Source organism: Bactrocera neohumeralis, chromosome 4 (assembly GCF_024586455.1).
Source record: "Bactrocera neohumeralis isolate Rockhampton chromosome 4, APGP_CSIRO_Bneo_wtdbg2-racon-allhic-juicebox.fasta_v2, whole genome shotgun sequence".
In the NCBI taxonomy this organism is placed as follows: Eukaryota; Metazoa; Arthropoda; class Insecta; order Diptera; family Tephritidae; genus Bactrocera; species Bactrocera neohumeralis.
Genome location: NC_065921.1, coordinates 52368630 through 52387809, shown reverse-complemented (window position 1 = coordinate 52387809; position 19180 = coordinate 52368630).

Sequence of the window (19180 nt, the reverse complement as noted above, 5' to 3'; positions counted from 1 at the left end):
TATTCGTATTCTTTGAAAATAGTATTCTTTATAACAATACATCACATCAAATCGCTTGGAATGTGTTGATATTATTAAGTGAAGTGTAGAAATCTTGAATGTTGTGTAGTTGAAAGTAATCGAAATGAGCAACTGAAGAGTGGAGGAGAGTATTGAAAAAAGGACAAACGAGAGGAGAGTAGTGGAGATGGTAATTTTGTGATTAAAATTATGTGCTAGTTCCTGTAATGTGGCAAGCACTAATAATATAATATAATAAATAATAATAGATAAGGGTTAATTAATTGTTTTAGTTGAAGTCTTGGTTAGTGCCAAATCTACAGATTTACATTACCTTGTCCCGAATACGCCTCAATTTTATGTTTGTTATACCATTAACCAAGTTGTCGACGAAACGTATAACCCTGGGACCACTTTCGCATTAACTCGTGTTATGACCTTAAAGGGTCAATTCAATCAAATTCAGCTAGATGTCCGAAAGAAGCGAATTTCTCATATGTTTTTCAGAGAAAACTTTTAAAATTTTTGATCCAAAAATTTGTATACATATTATGGTGTCTTTTAGCTGTATTTTAAGACTTAGTATTAGTAAACACGCCAGCTCCTCTCAAAATGGTCGTTTTGCGGTGACCAATACCTCTCTAATCTGGATTCTATGAAATTAAAAAACCAAACAATTAATTTATCGAAGGAATAAGCTAAATAAAATTTTTTGACAAATAGGTTTTTCTAATGAATAATCTCGTTTTTCCATGTCAGTTATGATGTTGTCCGCATTCGAGGGCCGACTAAAGTATGCAGCGTGTTACGTCTAAGTTTGTCTCAGCTTATGATTTGAAAAATGTGTGTTCGGAGTCATCCTTGATCGCATTGTTATATATACAAGTTGGCTTTTTGACTTTTACTATTATATTATATATAGATATTTCATAACGTTTCCGTGCCCGGTTAGAATTTGTGTAGTATAATAATTAATCTTACTTTGTTTTTTGTCCACTGGACCACACTTTTGTATTTTTGATTAGCCTAGCCGTTAATCTATCATGACATTCCTGCTCCAAACGAGTTTGCTATTCTTCCAAGTTATCGTCCTTTATATCCTTTGTTGTAATGACAATTATTCCTTCAACGTCCACAGGTTTTATACAGCAAAATTCTGCGTTTTAAATGGCTCCTCACCATTAGGCTGAGACGTGTAGGTATTTTAAAGTTTTCTTCTAACGCCTCAATCTGTTTTTTTAAAAGCGCTGTTGAAAGCATTCCGTTCATCATGTCCGTTTGTTGCATCCTCTGGGCACATTTCCCCATACTCCTCACTCACGTCATTCTCAATTGCGCCCAGAGTTGATTTATCGGGTCTGAAACCGTACTGTCTAGTGATTGCTTCATCTACTATTGGCTTCAGCGCTATTTTGCAAATATTACTGGCTGTCTGGATTTCCATTTCTTTTACTAATAAACAAGAGATTTTGTTTTTCTAAATTTCCGGGAATATGCCAGATCGGCATTAAACATTTCTGGTAGCACCTTTGGACGGTTTTTGGCTATTACCTTAAGTACCTCTGCTATCCGTTCCAGGTGATTTGCTTGTTTTGATTGTCCTTCCCGCCAGCGGCCGCTCTTCGATGGTAAAAAGGGCTGCGTTGTTGTGGGATTCCGTTGGTCTTGATTCCTCGGTTCTTATTTCATGTCTCCAGCGTTTGTGTAAAAACATATTTACTATCTTCGAAAAAATTGTTCTCATCGGACAACTATAGCATATAGGCTGTCTGGATTTTCATTTCTTTTAAATCTTTTGTTTTTTCTGAACAAAAATGAAGCTAAAGTCCTTTTTCCGTTCATGTTAGGAGAAATGCACTTCGATGAAAAGGGCTAATTGTTGTGGGATTCCGTTGGTCTTGATTCCTCGGTTCATTTTTTTTTTGGTCAAAAAATTATTTGTCCCAAACTAAATTTTTTTTCGGCATATCTGCTTGTTTTTCAATATTGTTGGTTCCAAAATTGTTTTTATTTTTCAACAAAATATATTTATGTTCAAGCTCATTTCCAAATGTTTTTCCCAAGGATTTTTAGGTAATAATTTTTTCTCCAATAAAATATATGCAGTTTTTTTAAATTTTTGTACATACACTTTATTCCCACGAAATATCTGGTCCACAAATTATTTATTACACTACATTTATTTATTTGCATTAAAAAGATATTTTTGAAACTATTTTAGTCACAAAATTGATTATTTCGTGAATTTGTCAGTCTTATAATTTCAATGTTCCAAAATTTTTTTTATTTTTGTTTTAAAATGCTAAAGTTTTAGGAAAGCCTAAATCCCTAAACTTCATTGCCTCAAGTTTTTTGCTCCAAAATACTTTTTCAATACTAAAACGTGCATTCCAAAGTAAACAGGACTTTACAAACAAACAGATCAAATGGGTTTTTGGCAAAATTAATTTTATTTAAAATAGTCTCCTTCTGGTTCAAAACAGCTTATTGCACGGTCCAAAAGCATGTCGAACGAGTGTTTTAGCTCGTTGGCCGGTATGGCCACCAGTGTGCCGGTGCAAGCCTTTTGAATTGCCTCTACGTCTGCACAACGCTTTCCTTTCATGGGCAAATGCATTTTTCCGAAAAGGAAGACGTCGCACGTTGCCATATCAGGTGAATACGGGTAGTGGTTATTGGTTTAAATGTGATTTTTGCTCAATTAGTCGTCCTTCGAATGTTGGATTCTGAGCAATTTTTGGTCGTCATAAATCGATGTTTTAGAGATATTTAATTTCATTTCCATGAATTTCGGTGATGATTTCGGCTGAGTTTTGTTGAATTCACGCACAGTTTCGATGGATTTTCTGGTGATCACGGATTTTGATTGGCCCACATATTGATCGTCATTTATGTCCCCACGACCACTTTGAAAACGTTGAAACCACTCGTGCACTCTATTACGCGATAAACAATCATCGTCATAAACTTGTTTCATCAATTGAAACGTTTCGGTAAAAGTTTTACTGATTTTAAAACAAAATTTAATGTTGGCTCTTTGTTCGAAGCTCATTTTCGCTCCGATAACACAAACATACTGACACTTAAAACGCACTTCCAATCAGATAGCGGATTCTAACGCACCAGTCGACATATATGTAGATGGCGCCACCAGAGGGCGCTAGTCCCAAAAAGTCCTGTTTACTTTGGAACACTCCTTGTATATCTTCGAAAATTCCCTAACGGAAAAAAACTTTTGTCTTGATTTTCATATACAGGTATATTTAGCTCTGCGTTCTTATTTCGGTATATAAATTATAGCTAAAATTTGTTTTAATCTAAAATATGTATAGTTCGAGTAAATAATTGTTAAAAGTGTTTATTTTTATAGTTATTATTTCCATTTTGTTTTACTGTATTATTTCCACTTTTCCAACAACAGCAACTCTACTCTAAGTAAAATATATTTTTTTCCTTAATTAAATAAAATTCATTTCATCACACCAAACAGTAATGAACTTAAGCGCACTCTGTGCCAACTAGCGAGCATATGGCAAGCCATGATTGTTGCTTGGTGAAACTTTAGCTGCTACACGTTTTATACTGCAAGACCTCCGCCTCTCCTTAAGCCCCATCGCATAGCTTGCACGCTACTCGGACACTCTTCGACACACTGACTTCTGCGCAATACGCTGATGTTCGGCCATATGTTCTTCTAAAGCTGACTCCTGCTGTTTACTGTCTACTTTCTTCGTAGTTTTGTTGTTGCTGCGGTCCTTTCTTGTGTATCTTCACGCAGAACTTTGCCGGGAATTTTTATTAAGAAAAATTGTAATAATTTTGTCTGCTTCCGCTAACTGTTCGGCGTGTTGGTAGCTTTCAGACTGCCAGCGGATAAGTAAAAGTTATTTCTATGTAAGTTTAGCTGCCATATAGCTTTAAATTTGTTTTTATTAAATAGTTTTTGTTGTTGTTTATTTATGTATTTACCGTTCTTTTTTAAATTTCTTCTTTATTTATGATTATAACTTCCTACTTTGTATTCGATGTGCAGCAAGCTTTCAATATATTTCAAAATTCAAATTAATTCACCGCATTCAGCAGCCTATAAACTACACTCAAGTAAGTGGGAAGCCTAGTTATTGTCATGCTCTTCCTCTATTTCAAACAAACTCCACTTGTTAGACCTTCGGGCCGCCTACTTCCAAAACCTTAATTTTCCCTGTTCCGCATTTATTTATTTCTTAACTTTTTTGTACATATGCCGAACTTCCCCAAAAATTTTCTTATTCTCCCCTGTGTGCACAATAAATCTAAATTTAGCAGTATATGAAACATTCTGTGGCACAAGTAATTGAAATTCCCTATGGATTTGATTAAATTCTTCGCAGTGCATGGCACAACTGGTACTGTCACGCTTATCCCAATAAAACACTAAACTACAGACGTAAGAAATCACATATAGTATAACAAACAAAAACAAAAACTTTTCAACAATGTGCTTCGAGTATTTCATTGCTCCGTATTGTCATTTTAATAAATATTATATATATGTATTTGCTTGCAGGTGCAGCTCAGACGTATGATATTTAACTTGTTCAGTTGATAGCTGTTTTTCTTGGTACGTTTCTTTAATAAAATTGTAGTATGTGCCACTTGTTCAGTTGTATGATTTCTGTTTTTTTTTAGTAATGCTAAATTTTACGGGTTATATATGTATGCTTGTAAATTTGCTTTCAGTGCTTGACAGTGCCAGTCGTGCCATGCACTGCAAACATTGAACCAAATCCATGGGGAATTTCAATTATTTGCGCCACAGAATGTTTCATATACTGCTAAATTTGATTTATTGTGTACAAAGGGGAGAATAAGAAAATGTTTGGCGAAGTTTGGCATACAAAGAAGTTAGGAAGTTTCTTCAAAACGGTTGGTTGATAACCCCGCTCAGCCCCACGTAACGGTACTGTTAAAAAGTACTATAATATTATGCCACAGCACGAAGTCGGACTACAACCTCGCATTTACGCAATTTACATTTGATTTACGTTCTGGTATATAAATCCCGTGAACGTAACCAGTTAACGTAACGCGATAAAACTTTGCACTAATAATCCAATACTCCCTTAGCTCACTTTCACATAACACAACGGTTTTTGAACTTCCATGTGACTTTATACTGCATATATCGGTCAACATGTGAGTTATCTCAATAAAAATGAGGGAGCATGTTTTACTAAAAACAAAGCGAAACTTGATCTAGCCTTGCTATAAGAGGGCTAGATATAGCTTACAGGTGGCTTTACAACATACGATTGGTGATGCTTTGTGAGGTAATTTAATGAAAGCTTGGGAACATATTATTATTAGGAGGCATATTAATAGTATGTAGTATTGTATGTATTCGGTCGAACTACTCAACGGATTTGCTTCATTTTTTTTAATGTTCACGAAACGCCTGGCTATCGTCCCAATATTTTTCATAATTCTTTGACAATGTTATGACAAAATTTATGTAAAAAAACATAGTGAAAAATTAAAAAAAACGTTAATTACCTTTTTATTTATCAACATTTTTTCATTATTCTATATAGTACGGACGATAACCATTCAAGTACTTTTTAAGAATAAATTGGGGTTTTGTGTTTCAGATGATCCAAACATGAGAAATCGTGTCCGCCAGTGAAAAAACGCATCTCATTCATCCAGTCATTTCTCAGACAGATGTCATCAAAAAATGCTTCCTTCTTCGAGGAAATGGGGGAAACAAGGTGTGATGCTGTCTTTAGCAATAAGGGCACTTACTCCTGGATATATCGTCAGAGGAGCTCTACTTCTGGGCATATCTGAGAAGAAGGAGACTCACTGGCATTTATACCGACCTATGAGTAAAGTACACATTTTTTAATGAACATCGACTTTCTTTTTGGTTAGTCTCCATTTGCGGACGTGAGATGTTGAACAGAAAAATCCAGTTTCCCGCAATACACTCATTTTCGGAGATCTGGATATTAAAGGAGAAATTTATTTATAATTAGAAGTACCTCGTATTATTGAAATTTGCGTCTTAATTTTAACGTAGCCAGAGATCTTTGATCTCACTATATTTTAGTTATTTTTATACCCTGAACAGGGTATACTAAATTTGTCACGCGGTTTGTAACACCCAGAAGGGAACGTCGGAGACCCTATAAAGTATATAAGAATATAAATGATCAGTATGTTGAGCTGAGTCGATTTAGCCATGTCCGTCTTTTTGTCTGTCCGTCTGTATACATACGAACTAGTCCCTCAGTTTTTAAGATATCGTTTTGAAATGTTGTAAACGTCATTTTCTCTTCAAGAAGCTGCTCATTTGTCGGAACTGCCGCTATCGGACCACTATATCATATAGCTGCCATACAAACTGAACGATCGGAATTAAGTTCGGCTTACTATAGCATATAGCTGCCATACAAACCGAACAATCGGAATCAAGCGATTGTATGGAAAGCTTTCGCATTTGACGTGGTATCTTCACGAAATTTGACATGAATTACTGCTTAAGGTAATAATATAATATCCGAAAAAATTGTTCAGGTCGGCTTACTATAACATATTGCTTCAATAAAAACTGAACTCAGCTTAATATTCTTGCGGTTGCCATTATTATATAGTTTTATTATTCTTGCTGTATGTAAGTAAGAAATAAAACTTTATCCTTAAGAATTGCTAATAGCAATTTTTTGTGAGGGGAAATAAAAGCGAATACTTATATTTATGTATATATTGAACTATTGGAAAATATCTATACAACTATACGGGTTTTTACATATAGTGTATATGTATACACATAGTATACAAACATATATTGTATATACCACAAATGTATAAAGAGATTTGGGACAAGAACCTATAAACTATTAATTATGAAGATGCATTACTTTGCTGGAAGTTTATTAAAATAAAAGTTCACTTTTGTAAGATTGGTAGAAAGTAAAGTAGGAAGTAAGTAGAGTCTATGAAGAGGACATAGCGTATACATAGAAGCATTGTTAGTATGAGGTAGCATGGTTATATATACAGGGTGGCGCAAAAGTAATTCTCCTATCAGGAGATGCTATAAATTTTACAATTGATCTCTAATGTCAGTTCTGTTTTGACATTTGTGTAGTAAGCACATGCGAAATACACGTAAATAAGCAATGGCGCGCTACACTGCTCCAGAACGCGGGTAATTGGTGACTATTTATTTGACCAATAATCGGTCGGTGACTTTGGCACAACGCGAATTTCATCGCAGATTTCCTGGCCGTCCGACGCCTACTGGTGAAACACTGCGACGTTTAGCCGCTCGCCTCGAAGAGACTAACACAACAGGAGATGCTGCTAGGCGTGGCAGACCCCGGAGTAGCCATAGAATATTGCTGCCGTTTCCAAGGATGTCATGGAAGCGCCGTCGGCATCGACCGGACGACGTGCCACGCAAATGGGTAGACTGTGTTTACAGCGAAATTTGGTACAAGATTGGAAGATGTTTCGGTACAAAGTCAATACGGCAAAATCGCATGATTTGACCGCTCCATATTTCTTTTTGTAGGGCTTTTTGAAGTCGCGGGTTTATGTCAACAAGACTCTTACAGCTCTTAAAGACAATATCAGTCAAGAATGAGAGGACCTATTGCCGGAAGTTCTGACCAAAGTGATGGAAAATCCCATTTACATGATATCATTTTCCCAACTTGATGTAAAACAATTTAAAAAACCAAATAAAAATAATCCACAAGCAGAATCAAAGTTTTTCATAAAAAAAAAATGACAGCCAAAAAACATCGGAAGGTTATTTTTGCGCCACCTTTTATAATACAAACAAGATTTATGAAGAGAAGAAGATTAACGAGCTAAACTAGTTATTAGAGTGCGTTTATGCTCAAAACTGTGGTTGAACGTAAATACTTACTTACATGAATGCGACTCATAATACCTCTCACAATGTTTTGCCAAATGGCCCTCTGAAGAAGCAATACGATGCGAAAAGATTAGGTCGAAATTCCTCATTCGCAGGGACAAAGTATATAAACATATCTATTAGAAAAACGAACAAGTTCTATAAATCATTATTTGAGAGAAACGAGCATCAAAACCTAGAAAATTCAGAATTAGATTATATGTGTGTAATCCATTACGGTTTATTTTTATAAAGTAGAGAGTAGATAGCGATTTAGTAATAGGTAAGTTTGTTATATTTGGTATTAAGTTTAAATATATTTCGATCAAAAAATATAATATAGACTATAAGAATGATAATAGTGGCAAAAACTAGCATTAAAATACTCAAAAAGCGAGAATATTGAGCACTAACCTTCAGAAACTCGAGAACGGCTCGATAAATTTTGGTGAGATTTTGTGTATAAGATCCTTGAGTGGTTTGTATTTATAAAATAGGCAGTAGGTAGCGTTGTAATAATTAGTAATTAAGTTTCGTTTGGTGTTAAATTGAAATAAAGTATATTTCTTTAAATGGTGCTCTGACGGATATGTCTGATCAAAAATTAGTCTAGAGCAGGCGTTAGATTAATACTAGGTATGTAAAATTTGTAATTTATTATCGAATAATTTTTGTTTTCGGAAAAATAAACTCATAAGATGGTTCGAGAATCCCATTTAGTCTATATTTCTCTCACTTTAAGTTGCTTTTCTGTTATATAAAAGTAATTTCTATTACATATTGCAACAAAATACATAAAAGTATGCTTAACGAGAATATTGACCATTATCGTTTTTCTTGAAATTTTGTAAGCATAATCTTTGGTCAGCTATATTTACAAAGTAGATAGTAAATAGTGCTTAAGTAGCTAGTAATGTAGTTAGCTTGAAATATAATTTGATATGTGTACTATTCGAGCACAGGCGTTATAATACTACTGTGTGCATAAAGTTTGTAGCTTTCAGAAACGTGTGAAGGAATTTTGTAGAAAAAGATCACGCGTAGTTTATATTTATTTGGTGTCGAGATAGGCAAATTATATTGTAGGCTCATTTCACTAGTAGCTTACAACCGTTATATCATAACTGTCATCTATAACTGCATTAAATTTTTTTGAGCAATCCTCTCACTATCATAATTAAAATTACAGTTGACCATGTTGTCTACTAAGATGCATTGCCATTGCTCAAAATGTCTTATTACTTAAAATGTATTTACCGTTATCGCTGAACAACAAATGCATTTGTATTTTATAAGTCACATTTTTGAATTGGTTACATATATTTATTATTGAATTCACTTGTATTTGGATTTTGTATGTACTATATGTTTTATCCCTGCTATACATGATACTTTATTACTCTTTTCATGGATCATTAGACTGTTTGCTTTATTGCGAATGATATTGAATTCAAAGGTGTATTATTTAAAACTGATACATATTTTTGCCATTTCCTGCAGCCCGAAGTGCGCTGTGGTTGAACAGTTAATCAAAGTAACTGGAAGGAAATATTTTTACTTCTTTTGTTAAATATTCAGATGCTTTCAAAGCAATAAAATTTATACTAGCTTATATAAGAGAATAAATGGCTTTGTTTTCCTCTACAAAAATGAAAGGACATTTAAGTTTATCTTAAAAGATATAATGATAGCCAATGGTACAACTTTTGCTGGAAAAACATACTTGAGTATAAATTAGGTCCAAATTCAGCTGGAAAACTCAATCATTTGTGAACGATGCGATCCAGAATTTTAGAAGCCTTAAGAAGACACCTTAATCAAATTTGGACCAATACGATTTTCCGGCAGTTGTACGACATTTGCAGTAAACAACCAATCAAGGTACTGCTGAGAAGACTGTGACTCAGGTTACTCATACGCAGTGGCAGTCCGGCTGTCTATAAGATATGTTACGTATACGCAGTGCTGAAATTTTCGCAGTTTTACGACGTTTGTACTAAACAGCCAATCATGAAAATACTCAGAATACTGAGACTCAGGTTACTCATACGCAGTGCCGTTTTTTCTATCAGTTGTATTACGTATACGCAGTGGTGACGCCGAAAATTTGGTGGTATGAGTCGATCCAAAATTTTTTATGCATAAGATACGCTGATATGTCTGTAAATTAATAATTTTATATTAGTGTTATACTTTAATGCAGAAAATCTTAACGAGAGTAAATTCCAGATTACAGAAAAACAAAAATGTCTTTCATAAAATTATGCAATGAATGACAACCAAAAGGCAGGAGTTGTCAATCTGCGATTGGTACCACTAAAATAAGTGCACTTAAGTCATGAGCCATAAAAATTGGTGTAAATGAGTACTCATAATAATAAAAAAATTACTAAGACTCATTCCCACCAAATGAAAAAAAAAAACCTCAAAGTATTTCTACACATATGAGTGACAACAATTTATGACTCTCTCAATAGTAGACAAATAATTTGACTTTACTCACTTTTTTTAAGGAAAGAATGAAAATAATTTGAATAATTTAAAGAATAAAGCTGTAAATTTCCTATCGTGCGCTGAGAAACTGTTTCGTTATTGTCTGTTTTTGTAAGTGATTTAGTATTAATGGTTTTTTGTAAAGGTAAATATACTGATATTTATATGTTATAATTTATTTCAAGTTGATATTACACAATGGAGTTAAACGAAGACTTAGTGAGGAAAATTGCTATGGGTGTTAATACGGTCAGCAAAAAACATAAGGGCAGAAGTGCTATTTGGGATATGTTTGCAGAAATAGTTAAAGAAACGGAAAAATGTTGATATTGATGATTTTCTTCCGGACACAACAACCATTTCGCGCAACATAGGAAAAAAAGGAGAAAGAAAAAAAAGAAGAAATTTCTGTTGAAATAACAGAATATGTACAATCCGGCCACGCTTCGCTACAATTGATATATGGAAAGACAAATATGTTAAACGCGATTTTATATGTGCCACACTGCATTTTTCCAAGGACTTCAAATTATACGATATTGTCCTGGAAATGAAGTCCATGGATTATTCGCAAACTACAGGTTGTAATTTTAAAATAAATCTGCAGGATATATTTGTAGAGTTCGGCGTTAATAGTTTAGACAGCATTATTTTTGTCACAGACAGAAGAAGCAATGTGAAAATGGCATTAGAAAATAACTTAACTGTTTAAGTCATCTTTTTTCAAACCTAGTAGAGTCCAGTGTTGAATATACAGATGAGCTTAAAGACATAATGCTATCTTGTATTTTAAGAAATCGGGTAACAACACATGCTGCACCCACTGACCAACCCGATGGAATTCACATTTTATATGTTCAAAACGATTGCAGATAATTGGTTGAAAATCAATTAAATTCTGTCAACTACTGCAGAAGTGAACAGACTTTCTAATTTAAATATATCAGTAATTCAAAATTTAATTAAAATTAGCAAAGATTTTGAAAAAATTTTCCACAAACTACAGGGATGTTCGAATCCTTCTTTGTGCTATGTAATTCCCGCATTAAACCGGATAAAAGAAATTTGCAAGTTCGGTGAAAATTAGATTCAGGTAAACTCTGCGTTAAATATATATATATACATATATAGAAGGAACTTGGATTCCACATTTGAATGTATGGCACAAAGTTCCTTATTATTTTTATCCTCCAACGTTGCGTCTCCAAGCAAGGCAGTTAAACGAAATAGAAATGTATTGCACTGCTGAAATAGCAGATGTGAATGGATTATCGGATTCACCTATACGAGAAGATCAATCAACATTTCAATTGAGCAATACAGCATCATCTTTCATGACTTTAGCAGCAGGAAAATCTTCTTCAAATAACTAAGAGAATTTCTTCTTTTCAAATCTGTTGACATGTACGAACACTTCTTTAACATAAGTTGAAAATGTGTCAGATGAACACATGAACTACGTCGCTATTCTAGCCCTTCTGCTATGTTAGGAAAAAATTACACATATAGTGTTTTGGGTCAATTTGACCCACTTACAAAAACTCCACTAATAACACTATCATCAAACAAACAGTCGTCGCACTCGCGACTTGGCTCTCACGTCACTGTTGACAGTCATAACTTTGAAGTTGTAGATAATTTCGTCTATTTAGGAACCAGCATTAACACCACCAACAATGTCAGCCTGGAAATCCAACGCAGGATTGCTCTTGCCAACAGGTGCTACTTCGGACTGAGTAGGCAATTGAAAAGTAAAGTCCTCTCTCGCCGAACAAAAGCTAAACTCTATAAGTCGCTCATAATTCCCGTCCTGCTGTATGGTGCAGAGGCTTGGGCGATGACAACAAACGATGAGTCGACGTTACGAGTTTTCGAGAGAAAAATTCTGCGAAAGACTTATGGTCCTTTGCGCATTGGCCACGGTGAATATCGCATTCGATGGAACGATGAGCTGTACGAGATATACGACGACATCGACATAGTTCAGCGAATTAAAAGACAGCGGCTACGCTGGCTAGGTCATGTTGTACGGATGGATGAAAACACTCCAGTTCTGAAAGTATTCGACGCAGTACCCGCCGGGGGAAGAAGAGGAAGACCTCCACTCCGTTGGAAGGACCAAGTGGAGAAGGACCTGGCTTCGCTTGGAATATCCAATTGGCGCCACGTAGCGAAAAGAAGAAACGACTGGCGCGCTGTTGTTAACTCGGCTATAATCGCGTAAGCGGTGTCTACGCCAATTAAGAAGAAGAAGAATAACACTATTTTATTGAAAGAGTTCATATTTTTTTATTTGAATCAAGTTAAGTGTATGTCAATTGTAGAAAATAATTGAGATATGTATGTTTTGATGGCAATTTTCACAAACTAAGCTGCTGTGTTCCTTGCAAACAAATTTTTGGCACGTACTACAAACAGCTGAATATTTTTTCGAATTTTTTGTATGATGACAGAAGAAACATCGCTGTCGTTTTTTGGTGGATTCATTTCTGGCAGAAATATTATTTTCTTGATAATTTTTTACTATATTCTCCGCAGCGATTCCTCGCGGCAGTCTCTCTCTGCGGACAATATTTGGTTCGACCATTTGCTTTCCCAGCTCTTCAAGAAAAAGTCTTCGATTATAAAGCTTGTTGGTGTTCCATGATTGATTTATCTCTGTCCATATTACGTATGCGTTATATGCCGATATATCTAACATATTCGAAAAGAGGGCAACTGGCCAACGTTTGGTCTGACGTTTACATGTATAGTTAGCAACCAGCTGATCAAGCGCATCCACACCAGCTTTTGTTTTATTATAGTGAAGTATTATTTCAGGTTTTTTTCTGTCACCCTCATCAAGAATTGGAGAATCGTGAAAGGAGCTCAATGCTACAAAAAATTTATATTTTTTTGGGACGTACGATACAATAGTTACATTCTCCGTAAATAAAAATCTGCTTTCTAAAATGTTCTTTTCCTTCATGTCGACAATTTCTCGTGGCAAAAAAAGCTTATTTTTCCTCACTGTACCGACTAAAGCAATGTTCCTGCGAAGTAGCTGAACGGCGAGATTGTACGTCGTAAAAAACTTATCGCAAGTAATAGTGTGACCTCTGGGAAGGGGTTCTGATAGGGATAGAACAACACGTTCACCTAAAAATATTTGTATAGAGACGGTTTATTTATACTGTACATAGGTTTGAGACATACAAAAAGCCAATTTATAAATGCATTACCTTGGTTCCTTTCCGGTTGTATATTTCTTGCCCGTCCTAAATAAACTTCCATGTTCCAGGCATACTTGCTTTTTGAATCACATGGAGCCCATATTTTTAAGCCGTATTTTGCGGGCTTCGATGGAATGTACTGTCTGAAGCTGCAACGACCACAAAAAGGTACTAACTGCTCATCTATTGTTACATTTTCATGTAAGTTATAATATGTCCTGAGCTGCCGATTCCATTGATCCCAAATGTTTCTAATAGGTGCTAATTTATCACGCTGTCTTCTCTCATCTGCAGCGGAATCAAAACGAAGGCATCGTTATATGTTCATAAGTCTTTCCAAGCTCATTGTGGCCCGAAAAATTGGTCTGCCATTATTTTCATCCCACAAATGAATTAGACTTTCATTGTGCGATTTGAATACTCCTGCTAAGATTTGCAATCTTGTGTATGCTTCCAAGTCTATAAGGTCTATAATTTTCCAATTGTCTCTAAAAAACTGCAAACCTTTGATGTTGCTCATTTCTACCACTATGTTTTTTATACTTGAGGGCATGAAAATATCAAAAGAGGATTTTATATCTGTGACCATGGAAATAGCACACTTTGATGGGCTAGGACTTCGACATAAAATTTGATTTCGAGGAATTTTGCCTCTTGAAATTGGAAGTGGCTGATCATGCCATATTATGCTCTTATCTTTCGATAAAATATTTGGCAAATTGACTTCTTCTGTCGCATTGCTACTTTCAAAACCGACATCTACTTCACTTTCACCGGATGAATTATTTGAAATTGGAAGTGGCTGATCATGCCATATTATGCTCTTATCTTTCGATAAAATATATGGCAAATTGACTTCTTCTGTCGCATTGCTACCTTCAAAACCGACATCTACTTCACTTTCACTGGATGAATTATTTGAATCGTCCGTTTCATTTTCTGCGATAGGTACAAAGTCTTCATCGCTATCACTTTCGTCGAAAACATCCTTAGCATCAGAATTAATAGTTTGGTTTTTTTCTTCAATACTTAGTTTCTTTTCAAAAATAAAAATATAAAAATGTGTAACAGCAACATAAACATAGTAAATTAAATAACTTGACTTACTCTCTTCCTTTGGGACATTGTAGAAATATATATTTAGCAATCACTTTCTTTATAAAAACTTTGATAAGCTCCTTACTGCGCGACAAAAAATTACTAACTAAGCAAACAATCGACACTTACTCTTTGCACAGGTGCATAAAACGGGAGTTCCCCTTTTTCGAAAGGGCTATAAATTTATCGAGAATATATAAACATAGAGCTGTGCAAAATATACTCGATTTCCGATAACTAGCTTTCTTTGTCGGCGTTTTTGATCGAGTGATGTAATAATAAATGGCAAAATGTTTCAAAATACTAGGTGAGTCAAATTGACCCAACAACGTAATAAGTGTAATGAAATTACATTTGGCATCCTCCAGCAACATAAAAAACAGATATTATTTTAATTTTCATATTTATCTATTCCCTTTACTGCAGTTAACAAATAGAAGAAGAATCAATACAATACGACTAGACTAACACGCGAATTTCGACGAGTTTTACTGAAAATTGGGTCAAATTGACCCAAACATAGCAGAAGGGCTAGAGAAAACGTTGAATTTTTCGAAAATTTTGATGTTATGTAGTGGTGGAAAAATAATAGCAAACGATATCCGAGGTTGTCCAAGTTACCACTTAAGGGGCTATACCAGTGTGACGCATGAAAACTAGGCAATTTTCTTGAAGTTTTATAAGAGAAAGTACGCGATTAAACATTTCGAACTTCTTTGAACGTAATAAGGTATATCTTTAACTATATTTTAAGATTTTTTTTTACAAAAATGTTGAAAAATAACGGACTTATGGACTGTCTTCGGAGGTGCCAAAAAAACACTGCTGGCATGATTCCGGCCGAATGAGTAGCTGAAACAAAAAAATTTGAAAAGTTTATTAAACTTAGAAATATTTCTATACAATGACTTACGTTCTTTGACAAATATCAAAAATTAAGAAAATGGCGTAATTTTGAAAAAAAATCGTTTTTTTAGGTAAAAAATGGTCGTTTTTTTAATGCCAAATTGTAAATTTTCAACCAATCAAAAAGATCGTAGGTCATTGTATAGTAAATATATTCAAAAATACTCAGTTTTAATTTTAAGTCGATCGGTCAATTTCTCGTTGAGTTATGACGCCAGCAATTTTGAAAAATGTCGTTTCGAGAAAAACGCGTTTAAAGTTTCACTTATATATATACATATGTTTGCACCTCCTGGCGGTCGCTCCTTAGAACGCTGCCATCCAAACGTAAGTTCAAGATACGACCTTCCCGATTTCGCAAGATATTTATGAAAATATAAGCTATCGAAAAACAAATAAAAAAAAATATTTTTGGAAGTGTCACACTGGTATAGCCCCTTAAAATTCTTGCCATTATTGCTAGCAGTGCAGCATCAGAGCGAGTGTTTTCGCTTCCCGGTAATATTATTACAGAAAAGCACAACAGAATTTCGCTAAAGACAGTAAACAGCATTATTTTCCTAAATTCAGTTTATAACAAAAAATTATAAATTTTTCTAACAAAACTTATTTGCTTTATGTGTACCTTTGAATGAGTATTTTTAGTCCTTTTTCTCAAGTACATTAATTTTAATATAAATATTTATGAATTTTGTTAAATTAGGTTAGTTTTAAAACATGGATGATTTCACTTTATTATTTTCAAATAAAAACTATTAAAAACAAGTAAGGAAGGGCTAAGTTCGGGTGTCACCGAACATTTTATACTCTCGCATGATAATCGAGATTTCATTATACGTCATTTACATATTTTTAAAATACCGTATTTTGTAAAGTTTTATTCCGCTATCATCATTGGTTCTTAATGTACATACATATATACTCGTATTATACAGAAAAAGCATCAGATGGAATTCAAAATAGCGTTATATTGGAAAAAGGCGTGGTTGTGAGCCGATTTCACCCATCTTTCGTACATGTCATCAGGGTGTTAAGAAAATATTATATACCGAATTGCATTGAAATCGATCTAGTAGTTCCTGAGATATGGTTTTTGGTCCATAAGTGGGCGAGGCCACGCCCATTTTCAATTTTTCAAAAAAGCCTGGGTGCAGCTTCCTTCTGCAATTTCTTCCGTAAAATTTAGTGTTTCTGACGTTTTTTGTTAGTCGGTTAACGCACTTTTAGTGATTTTCAACATAACCTTTGTATGGGAGGTGGGCGGTGGGCGTGGTTATTATCCGATTTCTTCCATTTTTAAACTGTATATAGAAATTCCTGAAGAAAACGACTCTGTAGAGTTTGGTTGACATAGCTATAGTAGTTTCCGAGATATGTACAAAAAACTTAGTAGGGGGCGGGGCCACGCCCACTTTTCAAAAAATGGCGTCCAAATATTCCCCTCCCTAATGCGATCCCGTCCTGCTCGCTCATAATTCCCGTCCTGCTATATGGTGCAGAGGCTTGGGCGATGACAGCAACCGATGAGTCGACGTTACGAGTTTTCGAGAGAAAAATTCTGCGAAAGATTTATGGTCCTTTGCGCATTGGCCAAGGCGAATATCGCATCCGATGGAACGATGAGCTGTACGAGATATATGACGACATTGACATAGTTCAGCGAATTAAAAGACAGCGGCTACGCTGGCTAGGTCATGTTGTCCGGATGGATGAAAACACTCCAGCTCTGAAAGTATTCGACGCAGTACCCGCCGGGGGAAGCAGAGGAAGAGGAAGACCTCCACTCCGTTGGAAAGACCAAGTGGAGAAGGACCTGGCTTCGCTTGGAATATCCAATTGGCGCCACGCAGCGAAAAGAAGAAACGACTGGCGCGCTGTTGTTAACTCGGCTATAATCGCGTAAGCGGTGTCTACGCCAATTAAGAAGAAGAAGAAGAATGCGATCCCTTGTGCCAAATATCACTTTAATATCTTTATTTATGGCTTAGTTATGACACTTTATAGGTTTTCGGTTTCCGCCATTTTGTGGGCGTGGCAGTTGGCCGATTTTGCCCATCTTCGAACTTAACCTTCTTATGGAGCCAAGGAATACGTGTACCAAGTTTCATCATGATATCTCAATTTTTACTCAAGTTACAGCTTGCACGGACGGACGGACAGACGGACGGACGGACAGACAGACATCCGGATTTCGACTCTACTCGTCACCCTGATCACTTTGGTATATATAACCCTATATCTGACTCTTTTAGTTTTAGGACTTACAAACAACCGTTATGTGAACAAAACTATAATACTCTCCTTAGCAACATTGTTGCGAGAGTATAAAAAGTGATTAACACTACTAGATTAATAATAATTTACGGCCGCCATGATGAGCTACGCATTGCCTGAATATTATCTCCGACGCAATAAAGCTGTGCAGCCTTTTTGTTAGTGCTTTTTTTTCACTGGTTAAAGAGCAGTTGAGTAAATTTATTAATATGACACTACAACATATCTAATTTCATGGCTGTCACTATAAAACAGCGATAATTTTAATTGTGTGGAAGCAAGCGGCCTAAGCATAGAAGAAGGGATGATTACTGAGGAAAGGGAAGAATCTTAATGAAAGTGGGAATACTTGCAAGTCCCATCAAAACGAAGTAAGGACTAGGGTGGGTCGATTCCAGACCTTTTTCGATTCGGGATTTCTAACAGTGCGGAAAAGTTGCCTTAGTACTTCTTGATTCCAATGAAACTTTTTATTTTGAGATCGGATTGCATCTTCAACCCCAACTCCGGCCTTTTTTTCGGAAATTCGCCTAAAATCGTGAAATTGTCTACCTAGCACCTGAAATACGCATCTCATGGCAAAATGTATAAAACAAAAGTTATTTATCACGTCATTTGCTAACGAAATGGTACGAGCGAAAAGGTGGCGCGCCACAGCGCAAGGTGAAAATTGTTGCAGCTCTCAGCTAACCTGTATTGGTCAGCCAGAACCCACCGCGTGGAGGTGGCTGCTCTTCGGGTTCCTCCCAAGCCCATCCCAACCAACCAACCATATGTCAGGCTTGTTTTAGTCTGAATCTGTGTCAAATTTATTAATAAAATCAGATTTTGTACTAAACTTTGGCACTTGTTGCCTAGATTTCAGTGTAGAGCGTATAAAACGATCACGAGATTGGGGCCAATAACTTTAGAAGATGCCTCTGTCACCAGTTTGACTGTTCTCTCGACTGCCACGGTGTGAGAGGGGAATTCACTAAATTTCCATACCTCTGCAGTGTCTTCCGACAGTCCTTTTATGAGTTCTTCGTTAGAAACTGAACAAAGAACTGGTGGAACAGTCAAGGTAATTGGCACTTTATTACATCTAACCCTTCCATTTACAGTGTCACACTCTGCTTCTCTGGCTGCCAGAAGACAGTCAAGGGTCAACTTTCTGACTTCTATACGTTCGTCAGTCATCATACTAAGAGATAAGCTTGGTCTGTGCTAAGTTGGGTCGGATTAATAACCTCAGAAGGTAATTGGCAGGATGGAAAACTTTCAAATTTGACAACAGGCAACTTCTCACAATCAG